At 47.7% G+C, this 12,683-nt stretch overlaps 1 long non-coding RNA gene across 1 annotated transcript; it reads right to left on the reverse strand.

The window, feature by feature from the left end:
• Nucleotides 1-97: 97 nt before the first annotated feature.
• On the reverse strand, nt 98-9,623 carry LOC117979072 (uncharacterized). Its single transcript, XR_004669689.2, has 2 exons — nt 9,522-9,623; nt 98-2,567 (listed from the first exon to the last, which is right to left on the reverse strand). It is a non-coding gene; the product is annotated as an uncharacterized LOC117979072 (long non-coding RNA).
• Nucleotides 9,624-12,683: the final 3,060 nt, after the last annotated feature.

A 12,683-nucleotide genomic window follows, 5' to 3' on the forward strand; every position in this document is an offset into this window, starting at 1 on the left:
ATTACAATTTGACATGAGATTTGTGTGGGGACACAGAGCAAAACCATATCAAGCACTGACATGACATTGGAGAAAAATGCTCATTAGAGCTTTTCAGGTTTTGGATTTTCAGATTTGGGATACTTGACTAGTAAATATAATACAGATATTCCAAAACACACAAAAAAACCAAAGTCTAAAAGACTTCTGGTCCCAAGCATTTCAGATAAGGGATACCCAACCTGTAATAATGGGAAACAAGCAGTAGAGGCTGTTGGTTAATCTTGGCACAAGTTTAATTACACGTTTTTTTTTTTTTCCTGTTTCTTAAGTACAGTCAAACATAAACTTACTGGAGGAAACATTTATAAAAATAAATATACTTTCATTTGAATAGCTTCTTTGAGAAAGACTCCAAGAAAATTTTTTTTTAATTAGACAAACGGTGGTGTGCACTTATAGTCCCAGCTACTGAGGAGGCTGAGGTGGGTTGCTTGAGCCTGAGAAGTCGAGGCCAGCCTGGACGACAGAGCAAGACCTGCGTCTCAAAAAAAGAAAAAAGAGAACCAACTTTGGTTTCCTTGGTTTTTCCAGCTTTGATGTGATTTTGGAGGTGCCTTTATAGGTTTTTAAGGTTCTTTATATACAACTGAAATAGTAACTCTTTGGACTGTGAATGATACAGCCTAACTTCGAATGGCATAAGCCGAGAGGCAGAATGCATTAATTTACATCACCACGCTTGGGACATGGAACTGGCCTCAGGAACACCTAGATCCATGGCTCCACAGTCAGTCAGCTAGCACATGTGCACTCTATCTCTGTTTCCCTCTTTCTCTCTCTCTCCTTCCCCTACTCCCTCCCTTCCTCCTCCTGTCTTACCATTGTTCCTTCTCTCTTCAGGCCTCCCCTGCTCTCTTTTCCCTTTGTGTTTCCCGTCCCCCTGCCTCTGCTCTCTGAGCTGCTTCTGCTTCTCTGCAGATTGGCTTGTTCCCAAGGCAGGGAACAGCTCGGCCATGTGTCCACTTCTGTGGTCCGAGAAATGAGATCTGTTTACAGAAAAAAGGTGTGTGGAAGGTGGGGTATGTGCATATGTTCTTGTTCCTGGGGCACCCAGCCCCATTTGTGCTGTGGTACCGGGGAGTCCTCCAGCTGTTCCAAGCCCTGGACCGGTACTGTCCTTTTTCAGCTTCTTTCCCCCTAAACTCTTGCTCAATGTCCACCTCTTCTCAAAGGAAGTGGCTGCAGCTTCCTGTTGCCTTCTCTTCTCTGTTTCCACGCTGCCTCCCTCAGGGATGAGGGGTTTTAAAAATTTAGAGAGGGACATTTTGCTGGCTGGAATGTGCCCAGGGGTTGGGTGTTTATGCCCTTGGCCTGTTTCCTGAGCTCAGGGTCTGTCACATCTACTCCTGGCTCCCCCAGGCCCCTCTTTTCCTTCCTTCTTGAAGGGCCTCCTGGTTCTGTGGGGAGCCAGTATTCCGCAGGGCCAGATTCCACAGGCAGCGGTGCTCTCTGTTCACCCAGCACTCTCAGCACACCAGGAGGTCAGGACATCAGGGTAGAGGAGGAGGGCCAGGATCACTTCTGGGCACCTGGGAGGCTGGCAGTTTAGTAGAAAGAGCTTGCACTTGGAACCACCCTGACACAGGGTCGAATTCCAGGTCTGTTGCCTACTAGTTCTGTGTCTTTCGACTGTTCCCTTAATCTCTGTGAATCTCATTTCCTCCTGTAGATCAGCCTAATACTTAGTTTTTATTAGAGTAAAATGAGGCACTTACATTAGGTACAGCACCTGGCACTGTGCAAGGCTCATGAGGACTTGACAAAGCTTCTTGACCATTGAGGGTTTTCAAGAGCAGGGGAGGTGACCTCAGCTTTTGTTCTGGAGAGTTGCTGAAGGGCAGGCGGAGGGACTGCCTTGAGTCTGAGGGACACAGAAGGAGTGTCCGCTGACGACAGCTGCATGGGTACTCCTCCTAGGCCTGACCCGTCCCTCATTGCCCCAGTTTTCCTACCGATTCAGCCCTTAACGCAGGCCTGCCTCTTCAGGGCTGATTCCCAGCGTGCCTGCTCTAATCCTTCATGTCTTCGAAGTTTCCTGTTTTCAAGTTTTATTCAGCTTTCATACTCTACTCCATAATTTTTCCGTGTGTGTGATATACTACTCACTAGCCCTAGGAAATGGCCATTTCCCGTGGGTCTCTGTCCCAGGCATGCGCAGCTGGGGGTGTTCATGAGCCAGTGCAAGAAGCATTTCCTCGCAGATGGGGCCCTGAGGGCATGGCTTTTACATCGGGACTGAGCTGGGGGTTCCTGGGCTGCCATTTCTCCCCTTCCCCTGCTCCAGATCCCCTCAGCTTCCGACACCCCAGACCTAAGGCCCAAGTTTGTTTATTTGTTTCCAAGTTTGTGCTCAGCAGTTAGGATAATGGTGGCTTTGGAGAGAGGGGGGAACATGGCTGGGAGGGATGTGATGGGGGATCCTGTTTGGTCCTGTTCCCTCACCTGGTGGTGGCTTTTCCCACGGGCGCACTTTGATCATTCCTGGGCTGCTCACGACTCATGTCTCTTTCTCTGTGCTTGTTATCCTTGAACACAAAGTTTCATTGAGAAAGAATTACTCGTGTTAGCCAGGATGGTCTCGATCTCCTGACCTCGTGGTCTGCCCCCCTCGGCCTCCCAGAGTGCTGGGATTACACAATGAAACCCTGTCTCTACTAAAAATACAAAAAATTAGCTGAGCGTGGTGACAGGCACCTGTAGTCCCAGCTACTCTGGAGACTGAGGCAGAAGAATGGCGTGAACCTGGGAGGCAGAGCTTGCAGTGAGCCGAGATTGCGCCACCGCACTCCAGCCTGGGCGACAGAGTGAGACTCCGTCTCAAAAAAAATAAAAAGAAAGGAAAAAAAAAAGAAAAAGATTTGCTTTATCGAAGGGACATGTTTCATGGCTCCTCACAAAACCATTTCTATAGATAACTCATAACACTGTAAGGTTATGTTTTTTAGATATTTTTCTGTTCTATAGACAATGATAGACACATCTGTTTTAATAATACAAATGGGATCACACTATATATGCTGTTCCTGAACTTGATTTTTTGTAACTAACAATATATTAGAGATATTTTCCCAGGTCTATACATATTAATATGTAGGGTGATCTACCTCATTCTTTTGTATAGAGTATTTCATTACATGGCTGACCCATAATTTATTTAACTCTCTGTCTACATACAGTTCAACCTAAAAATCTAAAGAAATAACCTTTTAAAATCTTTTTTCAAAAAAAGTTTACATTCAAGGAGACACGTGCTTGTTTGAGATGGGCATATTGCACACTGGTGAGGAGTGGGCTTCCAGTGCACCCGTTACCCAAATCGTGGACACCGCATCCAACAGGCACTTCCTCAGCCCTTACCACCCTCCCAGCCTTTGGGGTTCCCTGTGTCTGTTATTTCCATCTTTTTTTTTCTTTTTCTTTCTTTTTTTTTTTTTGAGACAGAGTCTCGTTCTGTCGCCCAGGCTGGAGTCCAATGGTGCAATCTCAGCTCACTGCAACCTCCGCCTCCCGGGTTCAAGTGATTCTCCTGCCTCAGCCTCCTGAGTAGCTGGGACTACAGGCACCCACCACCATACCCAGCTAATTTTTGTATTTTTAGTAGAAACAAGGTTTCACCATGTTGGCCAGACTGGTCTCGAACTCTTGACCTCAGGCGATCCACCTGCCTCGGCCTCCCAAAGTGCTGGGATTACAGGCGTGAGCCACCATGCCCGGCCAGTTATTTCCATCTTTATGACCATGTGTACCCATAAAAATCATTTCTATAGTAAGTATAACCCAAGTTATTTTTTAAATGAATGTAGTAACTTTGCAAAGCATTTGTATGTAGTAAAACAATGGAAATGTCATTTCGGTTATCATTTTCTTTCTTTTTCTTCACTATATGGAGCTTGATAGTTTTAACTCCACCAGTTAGAATAGAGTTTTAGCATCTTTTTTATTCATTTGTCAGAAGAGCAGAAACAAATACTTTATAACATTTTTGTTGTAACAAAGACAATCTTCATAACATTCTCTTAAGTACCATTTATGGTACAACAATTGAAATTATTAAAGTTCCTGGGACATTTCTATGGATTTCCCATCTCTTATGAATAACCCCGTGTTATTCTTCAGCTACAGGAGAGGGTGGGATGCGTGGGGCTGGGGCAGAAGCAGGAGACCACTTGGGAAGCGCCATAGCATCGTGGGTGGGTGATGGGGCTGGCCCAGGGGTAACAAGGGTAGAGCCCCAATAGGTTTTGCAGGTAGGATTGACAGGATGTGGAGGAGAGGAGCCAGGCATAGCTCTGACATATTTGGCCTTAGCAATGCCAAAGATGGAACTGTCCTTGCCTGGTACCACAAAAACCACAGCAGAAATAAGTTTGGGGGTGAGGAGGTAATGAGGGATTCTGTTTTGACCAGAATCAGCTTATTTTATTATGTACGTATTATTTATATGGGGATAGGTTCTCACTCTGTTGCCCGGGCTACTGTGCAGTGGCATGATCACAGCTCGTTGCAGCCTCAACCTCCAGGGCTCAAGTGATCCTCCCCCCTCAGCCTCCCAAAGTGCTGGGATTACAGGCATGAGCCATTTTATTTTTATTTATTTATTTATTGTTTTTAGAGACGGGCTTGCTATGTCGCTCAGGCTGGTCTTGAACTCCTGGCCTCCAGTGCTCCTCCCACGTCAGCCTCTCAAGTAGCTGGAATTGCAGACTTATTTTAGATTGAATGCTTATCATTTTTCTCTTTTTGAAACGCCCTGTGGTTCATGTTCTTACTCAGAGTAACAGTCCATGTCCCCATAACAGCCCACAAGGCACCACATGGCCCCGGCTGGCCTGTCCAGTGCTCTCCCCTCCGTCCGCTCGTCCTCTGCATGCTGGCCTCCCTGTCATTTCTAGAACACTCGGGCATTCTCTTAAGCCAAGGCCTTTGCAGTTGTGATACCCTCTGCATGGAATGCTCTTCCCCAGCCATCTCCTGTCACTCTCTCACCCACCCCATCAGGTCATGACCACGCTATTTAGATTGTCACACCCCATCTCCTGGATTGCAGATGAGATGATATGCAATGTGCTTTTTTTTTTTTTTTTTTTTTTTTGAGACGGAGTCTCGTTCTGTCGCCCAGGCTGGAGTGCAGTGGCGCCATCTCGGCTCACTGCAAGCTCCGCCTCCCGGGTTCACGCCATTCTCCTGCCTCAGCCTCCCGAGTAGCTGGGACTACAGGCGCCCGCCACCACGCCCGGCTAATTTTTTGTATTTTTAGTAGAGACGGGGTTTCACCGTGTTAGCCAGGATGGTCTCGATCTCCTCGTGATCCGCCCGCCTCGGCCTCCCAAAGTGCTGGGATTACAGGCGTGAGCCACCGCGCCCGGCCGCAATGTGCTTTTTAAAAAGACTCTACTATGGACAATGTCAAACATATACCAAAGTAGAGACAAATTTAATGTGCTTCCATATTCCCAGCACCTGCTTCAGTAGTCAACAGTAGCTGACCCTGTTTCATCCTCACTTCTACCCATTGTCCCATTATTTTGAAATATTTGATCCCCAGACGTCCTGTTGTTTCATTCATAAATCTTCATAGTGGCTTACTTGTTTATGGTTGGTTCCCCAGCCACGCTCCCTTCCATAGCAGCCTAGTAAGGGTAGGGATGTGGGTTTGGATGCGTTTTGCTCATTGCTGTATATCCAGCATCTAGAACAATGTCTGGCACCTCGTAGTTACTTATCAATATTTATTAGATGAATAATTAGGTCAAGTTTGATGAAGTCTGAAGATTGAACTTTGGCTTTAATACAAGAGGGTTATTAAATTTTTGACTGCAGCTGTTTGAGAGGAGCTGGGAATGCTGAAAAGCCTAATTGGAGTAGTTGAGGAGAGAATGGGGAAGAGGAATCAGAAATAGTGATTATGCACAACAGTTGATACAGGGGAACAGAAAATAGGACATTTGAGGTCAAGAGAGAGCTTTCTTTAAGAGGGTAGATATTATAGCCTGTCTATGTGCCCCTGGGAATGATCAGGAAAGACTGAAAGCGATGATGCCAGACAGAGGGCAGCTCCTGGAGTGATGTCAGGAAGTCCGTGTGGTGGTCCTCTGTCGCTGCATAACAAACTACCCACTACTTAGAGGTTTAAAAGAAAGTTAGCTCACAGTTTCAGTCAATCAGGAATCCAGCTTAGCAGGGTGATTCTGTCCAAGTTCCTCCTGAGGGTACAGTCATCTAAAAGCTTGTCTGGGGCTAGAAGAGCCCTCTTCCAAGCTTCCACACATGGCTTTTGGCAGGCGGCCATTGTTCCTTGCCACATGGCCTCTCCACAGGGCTGCTTGAATGTCCTCACAGCATGGCTGACTTCCCCCAGAGAAAGTCATCCAAGAGAGCAAGAGACTAAGATGGGAACCACAGTGTCTTTTGTGACCTAGTATTAGAAGTTGCATGTCATCCCTTACTCTGATTTGTTAGAAGGGAGTCACTAAGTACAAAGTAGGGTGGCCAGACATCCAAATAAAGATAAACAAAGGCTTATTAGTATAGGTGTATTCCAAATATTGCATAGGGAATTCTTACACTAAATAATGACTTTATCTGAAACTCAAAGTTAATGTATGACCTGTATTTTTATTTGTTAGATTTGGCAACTTCAGAAGGAATTTGTGGACATACTTTTAAACTACGGCACTAGCCAAAGGGAATGGGATGTAGTGCGTATGTAGAGCTCAGGCCTACAGAAACACGGCAGATCATAGGGAGAGGGCTGGCGGAGTACCTGGCAAATGTAGATAGGTAGGCGGGTGGGTAGGCAGATGCAGTGAGGGGAGCAGGTGGACATGCTCTTCTGATTGCTTCTCTTTTCTCACTGGAGTAAGCAGCAAGGTTATGGGCAAGGTAACCTTCTCCCGCCCCACCATACACCTTGCACAGAGCTTACCCTTGACTCAGACCCTCCATGCTGGGGGAATTACCTCCCTGTGACCATCCTAGGAAGACACCTCTTGGCTCTTGCAGAGTCAGAAAAGCACAGGACATGGAGTTGAGAAACCCGGATTCTGCTTTTTCTTTTTTCTTTTTCTTTTTTTTGAGATGGAGTCTCGCTCTGTCGCCCAGGCTGGAGTACAGTGGCACAATCTCAGCTCACTGCAACCTCCACCTCCCGGGTTCAAGTGATTCTCCTGTCTCAGCCTCCTGAGTAGCTGGGATTACAGGCACACGCTGCCATGACCAGCTAATTTTTTGTATTTTAGTAGAGATGGGGTTTCACTGTTGTTGCCCAGGCTGGTCTCGAACTCCTGAGCTCAGGCAGTCCACCCACCTTGGCCTCCCAAAGTGCTAGGATTACAGGTGTGAGCCACTGCACCTGGCCTGCTTTTTCTTTTCCCTGTTATGGCCTCTCTGGGTTTCCAAAATTCTACCTCAGGGTTTTTCTTTTTTCTCCTTTTTTTTTTTTTTTTTTTTTTTTTTGATGGAGTCTCACTCTGTCACCAGGCTGGAGTGCAGTGGCACAATCTTGGCTCACTGCAACCTCTGCCTCCCAGGTTCAAGTAATTCTCCTGCCTCAGCCTCCCGAGTAGTTGGGCCTACAGGCATGCACCACCACGCCCAGCTAATGTTTTCTTATATTTAGTAGAGACAGGGTTTCACCATGTTGGCCAGGATGGTTTCAATCTCCTGACCTCGTGATCCACCCGCCTCAGCCTCCCAAAGTGCTGGGATTACAGGCGTGGGCCACCTTGCCTGGCAAATTTTTTTTTTTTTTTTGAGACAGTGTCTCACTCTGTCGCCCAGGCTGGGGTGCAGTGACGCGATCTTGGCTCACTGCAACCTCCGCCTCCCGGGTTCAAGTGATTCTCGTGCCTCAGCCTCCCTCAATGTTTTTTTTACTTTGTCCCACAGTAAGAAATCCACTTGACATCGTGGTGCAGAATACATGTACATCAAAGGTATTAGAAAATTGTTATCTTGCATCATACAAAGGACGCTGTTATTTTTCTATCCAGTCCTGCTCTAGTTCCTTTACACCTCCCCCCAAAAAAGTTCACACCCATTACTATGGTTCCACCACCCGCTAATGAGGGCTCCAACCCCGAGTTGAGAATCTCTGCCTACTACCCTAATCCACTGATGGCATTCTTGCAGGAGTATGTTGACAAAGCCCATGCTGAAATGTGTCCCCCAAATGTGTAATTCTTCCTATTGTAATGTGATAAATTGTGTAATGAAACATTTTGCTGGAGTTTTATGAGAATTTTTTTTGACTGAAGACACGAGATGAGTTTTTAATTATTTTTTTCAAAGCTCTATTTTCAGCATAAATTAAGTTCAAAATATATTTTATGGAATAGTTATAGGGTTTTTTAGGAAAATTTAAAAGATTTTGTGGTTCTTTCTAAGGAAAACTTTCAATGTGTTAAAAACCTATCCAGGGCCTGGTGCAGTGGCTCACGCCTGTAATCCCAGCACTTTGGGAGGCTGAGACGGGCAGATCGCTTGAGGCCAGGAGTTCAAGACTAGCCTGGTCAACATGGTGAAACCCCATCTCTACTAAAAATACAAAAAAATTAGCCAGATGTGGTGGCAGGTGCCTATAGTTCCAGCTACTCAGGAGGCTGAGGCAGGAGAATCACCTGAACCTGGGAGGCAGAGGTTGCAGTGAGCCAAGATCGCGCCACTGCACTCCAGCCTGGGCAACAGAGCAAAACTCCGACTCAAAAAAATAAAAAATAAAAACCTGTCCAGGTTTTTTGTTTGATAAATTTTGTTTTTGAAATGATTTTCAAACCTAACTTTACCCATGTAGCCATGAAGTTAAAACAAAATCCTAGAGTTTATGCTGTCATTGTAAGCAATTACAGATGATGGCCATTACAAAACTTCATTTTACTGTTTGTGGAAGACTAGTCTCCATTTCATATGCAATAGAAGATTCAACTCGCTTTTGCACTTGAGAATACTAAAAGTAAATGTATTATAGTAAAGAAAAAAAACCCACGTGTAAATGAATGTGTGTCTTGGAGCAACTGAATTCTATTCAAAACTTTGGAAGGAAACAGCAAAGTGTTAGAATACGTGATTTTTAAAGTGTATGTATAAATAAATACCGTGAGTAAATATTTGCTTATTTCTTTGACATCCCTAAAAAGTTTATATATACAAGTTGGCATAATTTTTTTTCTTCCCCTTGGGAAATAGTGTAATTGCCTTTATTTGGAGTTTCCTTATGTTAACCATTTATAATTATAGTCGCTTGATTTAGGACATTACACATCTCTTTGAACGTGGGGAAATTTTCAGTCCTGAAAATTTTTATCTTACAATTTTTTTTATTAACGTGTACATTTTCCAAAATTAATGCAATAACAAATCTGACAGTTAATATTTGAAAGAACTATTTTGGCCAGCATGCTGCCTCCTACTCAAAACATCTGATGTTCCCCATGAGCACATACTGGGTGAATGGAAACTTATAAGAAAATGTCAGTCCTTACCCTTGGAGATAGGACGGCCTGAGGCAGGAGTGTCAGGAGGGACACAGGTCACCATGCTGGTGCGGGCTCCGGGTGTGCAGCTCCCTGCAGGGGGTGGAACCCTCCCCACTCCCCGGGCATCCTGCCCAATGAGAGTCCCAGATGCACATCTTAATGCACAAGGAAGTTATTATTCTCTCACTGTTGTCAGTTGCAGACCCTGTTTGTGACTATTCTGTAAACCCAGATGGAACTTCAAAGCGGTAGGGTGGAGGGAGGCCAACTATATTTTTCTGGTAGCCTTAGGTTTCTTTCCAATGTAGGACAAAATCACGAATCTCAGCCTCTCAGGATTTGAGGGATCTTCTAGTTGAGCTGGCTGAGACGCCTACCTGATTGGATTTTCCGAGTTGCCTTCTCTCCCATTTCAGATGATCTCATTGTGAGTTGAGATTTGGAGAATCAAAACCTCCCTCCCCGCCCTTTCCCTAGCTTCCTCCTGCCTTCCAGGGTTCTGCAGAACTGCTCTGATTTCTCCTCGCGCTCCCCTCTCTGTCCCCATTTCCCTCTGCACATCACCCCTTTCCTTGCTGGGACCCACCTCCAGTCCCCTCCACTCACCACTCAAGCTCGTGGGAGAGGAAGCTCATCTCCTGATCTCCAGCCTTGCTAGCCTCCCTGGGAGCTTTGACACGGCCTCCATTTCCCTCTTGTCCTCGGCCTCCTTGGTCTCTGCCGACTCCTCATCCTCACCCAGACAGGTGTTAACATGCTCCAGGATGTCTTCTTTAAGCCTGTCACTCTTCCTTCCACAGTGTCACCTCTCTTCAGTGTCCCAGAGCTGCCTCCCAGATAGCCTCTGGGCCTTTCATCTGGGTGGCCGCTGGCACCTTGAGTTCCACGTGCTCAAAGCAAAACTCATCCACCCCATCCCACCCACCCGAACACTTGCTGCTACTCCTCATTCGCCCGTCTATCAACCTGAGCCAGAAGTCACAGTTCCCGCAAGCACTACTTATCGAGCACTCTGTGCAGGTGACTCAGCAAAGAGCCGTTTACTTGAGTTTATGTTTCACGGGGGAGACAGACGAGATCCAGTAGACAATGCAGGCCACACGAGCCATTGGGCAGGAAGGAGAGCTGGGAGGGCAGGGCTGAGAATGCAGGAAATCGGCTGGCTCAGAAGAGGCCTCTCCGAGAAGGTGAGAAGTGAGCAAAGCCTGGAAGGAGGGGAGGCAGTTGGCCAGGGTATCCGGGAGGAACGTTCTAGGCAGAGATCTCGAGGGTGCATCAGAAGCCCCTGGAGGGCATGTAAGGCGGAGTTTCTAATTCAGTGGGTCTGAGGTGGGGGCAGAAAACCTGCATTTCCAACATCACAGATGCTGCTGCTGCAGCTGGCCTGGGGCCCCACCTGAGAACCAGTGGCTGGTGCAAAGGCCCGAGGCAGGGCTTTGCCCGGATGCTCAAGGAAGACGCCATTGGCCCCTGGGGCTGGCAGGGAGTAAAAGATTCCCCTGTAATCCGGCGGGTGTGGCTTGGTGTCAGCTGTACCAGAGTGAGTTGTGGGGCACTTGGGTCCTTGCATTGCTGTCCCAGCCCATGGAGCTCTCCGTGGGGATCTTTTCATCCCGGGAACCTCAGCCACAACTTCCTCCTTGCCCTTTGCTCGCCTCTGCAGCCTCCTGGCCCAGCAGCCTTCTCTGCACGCGAATGGCAGCAGCATCTGGGCTCCCCAGGCCAAGCTGTGGGAAACTCTGAGCCTTTCATGATGATGGGCTTTCAAAGTCCAGGACGGTCTGATGAGTGAAGACAACAGAAGGAAACAAGACCTGGGTCTGGTCCGGACTTGCTCATGGCGAAGATTTCAGTTAATGGCCAAGTCACTTAACCCGTCCGTGCCTTGGTGTCTACATCTGTAAAATGGGTTTAATAGTATCTGTCCCCTAAGACTTCAGAGGATGTTAGTGGAGCCTAGTGAGTGAAGTCCATTAAATTCAGAAGAAAGGCGTAACTAAATTCAAAGCACTACTAAAATTAGCTCTCAGGGTCTTTAAGCCAGGTTGCATCTTGTTTTAAGAGGGTTACCATGGCGATGAGTTTGTTTGAAAAGCATATGTTTAAAAGGCTTGGCTATTATCTTGCAACAATAAGTAAATTTCATTTTGCTGGTTCCCATTGTAACTGAGAGGCGCAGCGCCTCACCAGCAGCCATGACAGTCAACACTGCTGCGACTGCCACCTTCTGCCATGGCAAAGAGCACGGTTACTCCTGCTGTACATACAGTGAGTGCTTACTGTACGTTGTAGAGGCCACTGTGGTGGCATCTTGTCATGCGGATAGAGGACTGTCCTGTGGGCAGGACCCACCAGAATAATGCTCCTGCCATACCCACATCTATGGTTATGCTGGGTCTGCACTGGGCCAGAGATGTTGGTGGGATGGGCGGGGAGGGGTGAGGCTGAGCATCCTGCAGGAACGACTCTGTACCAGGCACCATCAGATTCTTTACACGTCACATCTCATCAAATGCCCCCGGCAGCCTGGCACTGTCCCGGGCAGCAGGATGGGGGTGTGGGTGCATAAGAGGTAGGACGGTCCCTCCCTCCATGAGAACAAAATTCAGCCTAGAAACGCAGCCAGCGTGGCAATGCTGGGGCGGTCGTGGGGGTCCTAAAACTCAGGCACAGGGGCCAGCCCAGAATCTGGGGTCCTGGGGCTGGGCGGGGGCTTGGGTCAGCCCCTGGGTGCAATCCCAGCCCCACCGCGCAGCAGCTGCATGACAGTGGACAAGTCACTCACCCTCCTTGCCCTGGTTTCCACATACAGGAGCACACACAGCGCTGTCAGTGGGACGTGGGGCACGCCACGTTCAGAGGCTCCATGTGAGTGTCTGGCAGGCAGCAGCAACTGAATGAATGGGGCAATGGGGACTGTGGCCCTGGATGGGGACTCAAAGCTCCTCAGGTGCTGCTCTAGCTCCGTGGTCCTGATTGGACAGGAAAGACCCTGTCACTCCGCCGTTGCTTCTTCTCAGGGCTGGACCCACCACAGGCACCTCACACACCTCCTGGAGTGCAGGAAGCAGGACCCCTTGTCTGTGTGGGGCCACATGAGCAGAATCTTGCTCAGGTCTGAGAGCCCCACCTCTGCTAAGAGGGGCTTTGAGGGGGTCACATATCCCC

The sequence above is a fragment of the Pan paniscus genome, chromosome 12 (assembly GCF_029289425.2).
Source record: "Pan paniscus chromosome 12, NHGRI_mPanPan1-v2.0_pri, whole genome shotgun sequence".
In the NCBI taxonomy this organism is placed as follows: domain Eukaryota; kingdom Metazoa; phylum Chordata; class Mammalia; order Primates; family Hominidae; genus Pan; species Pan paniscus.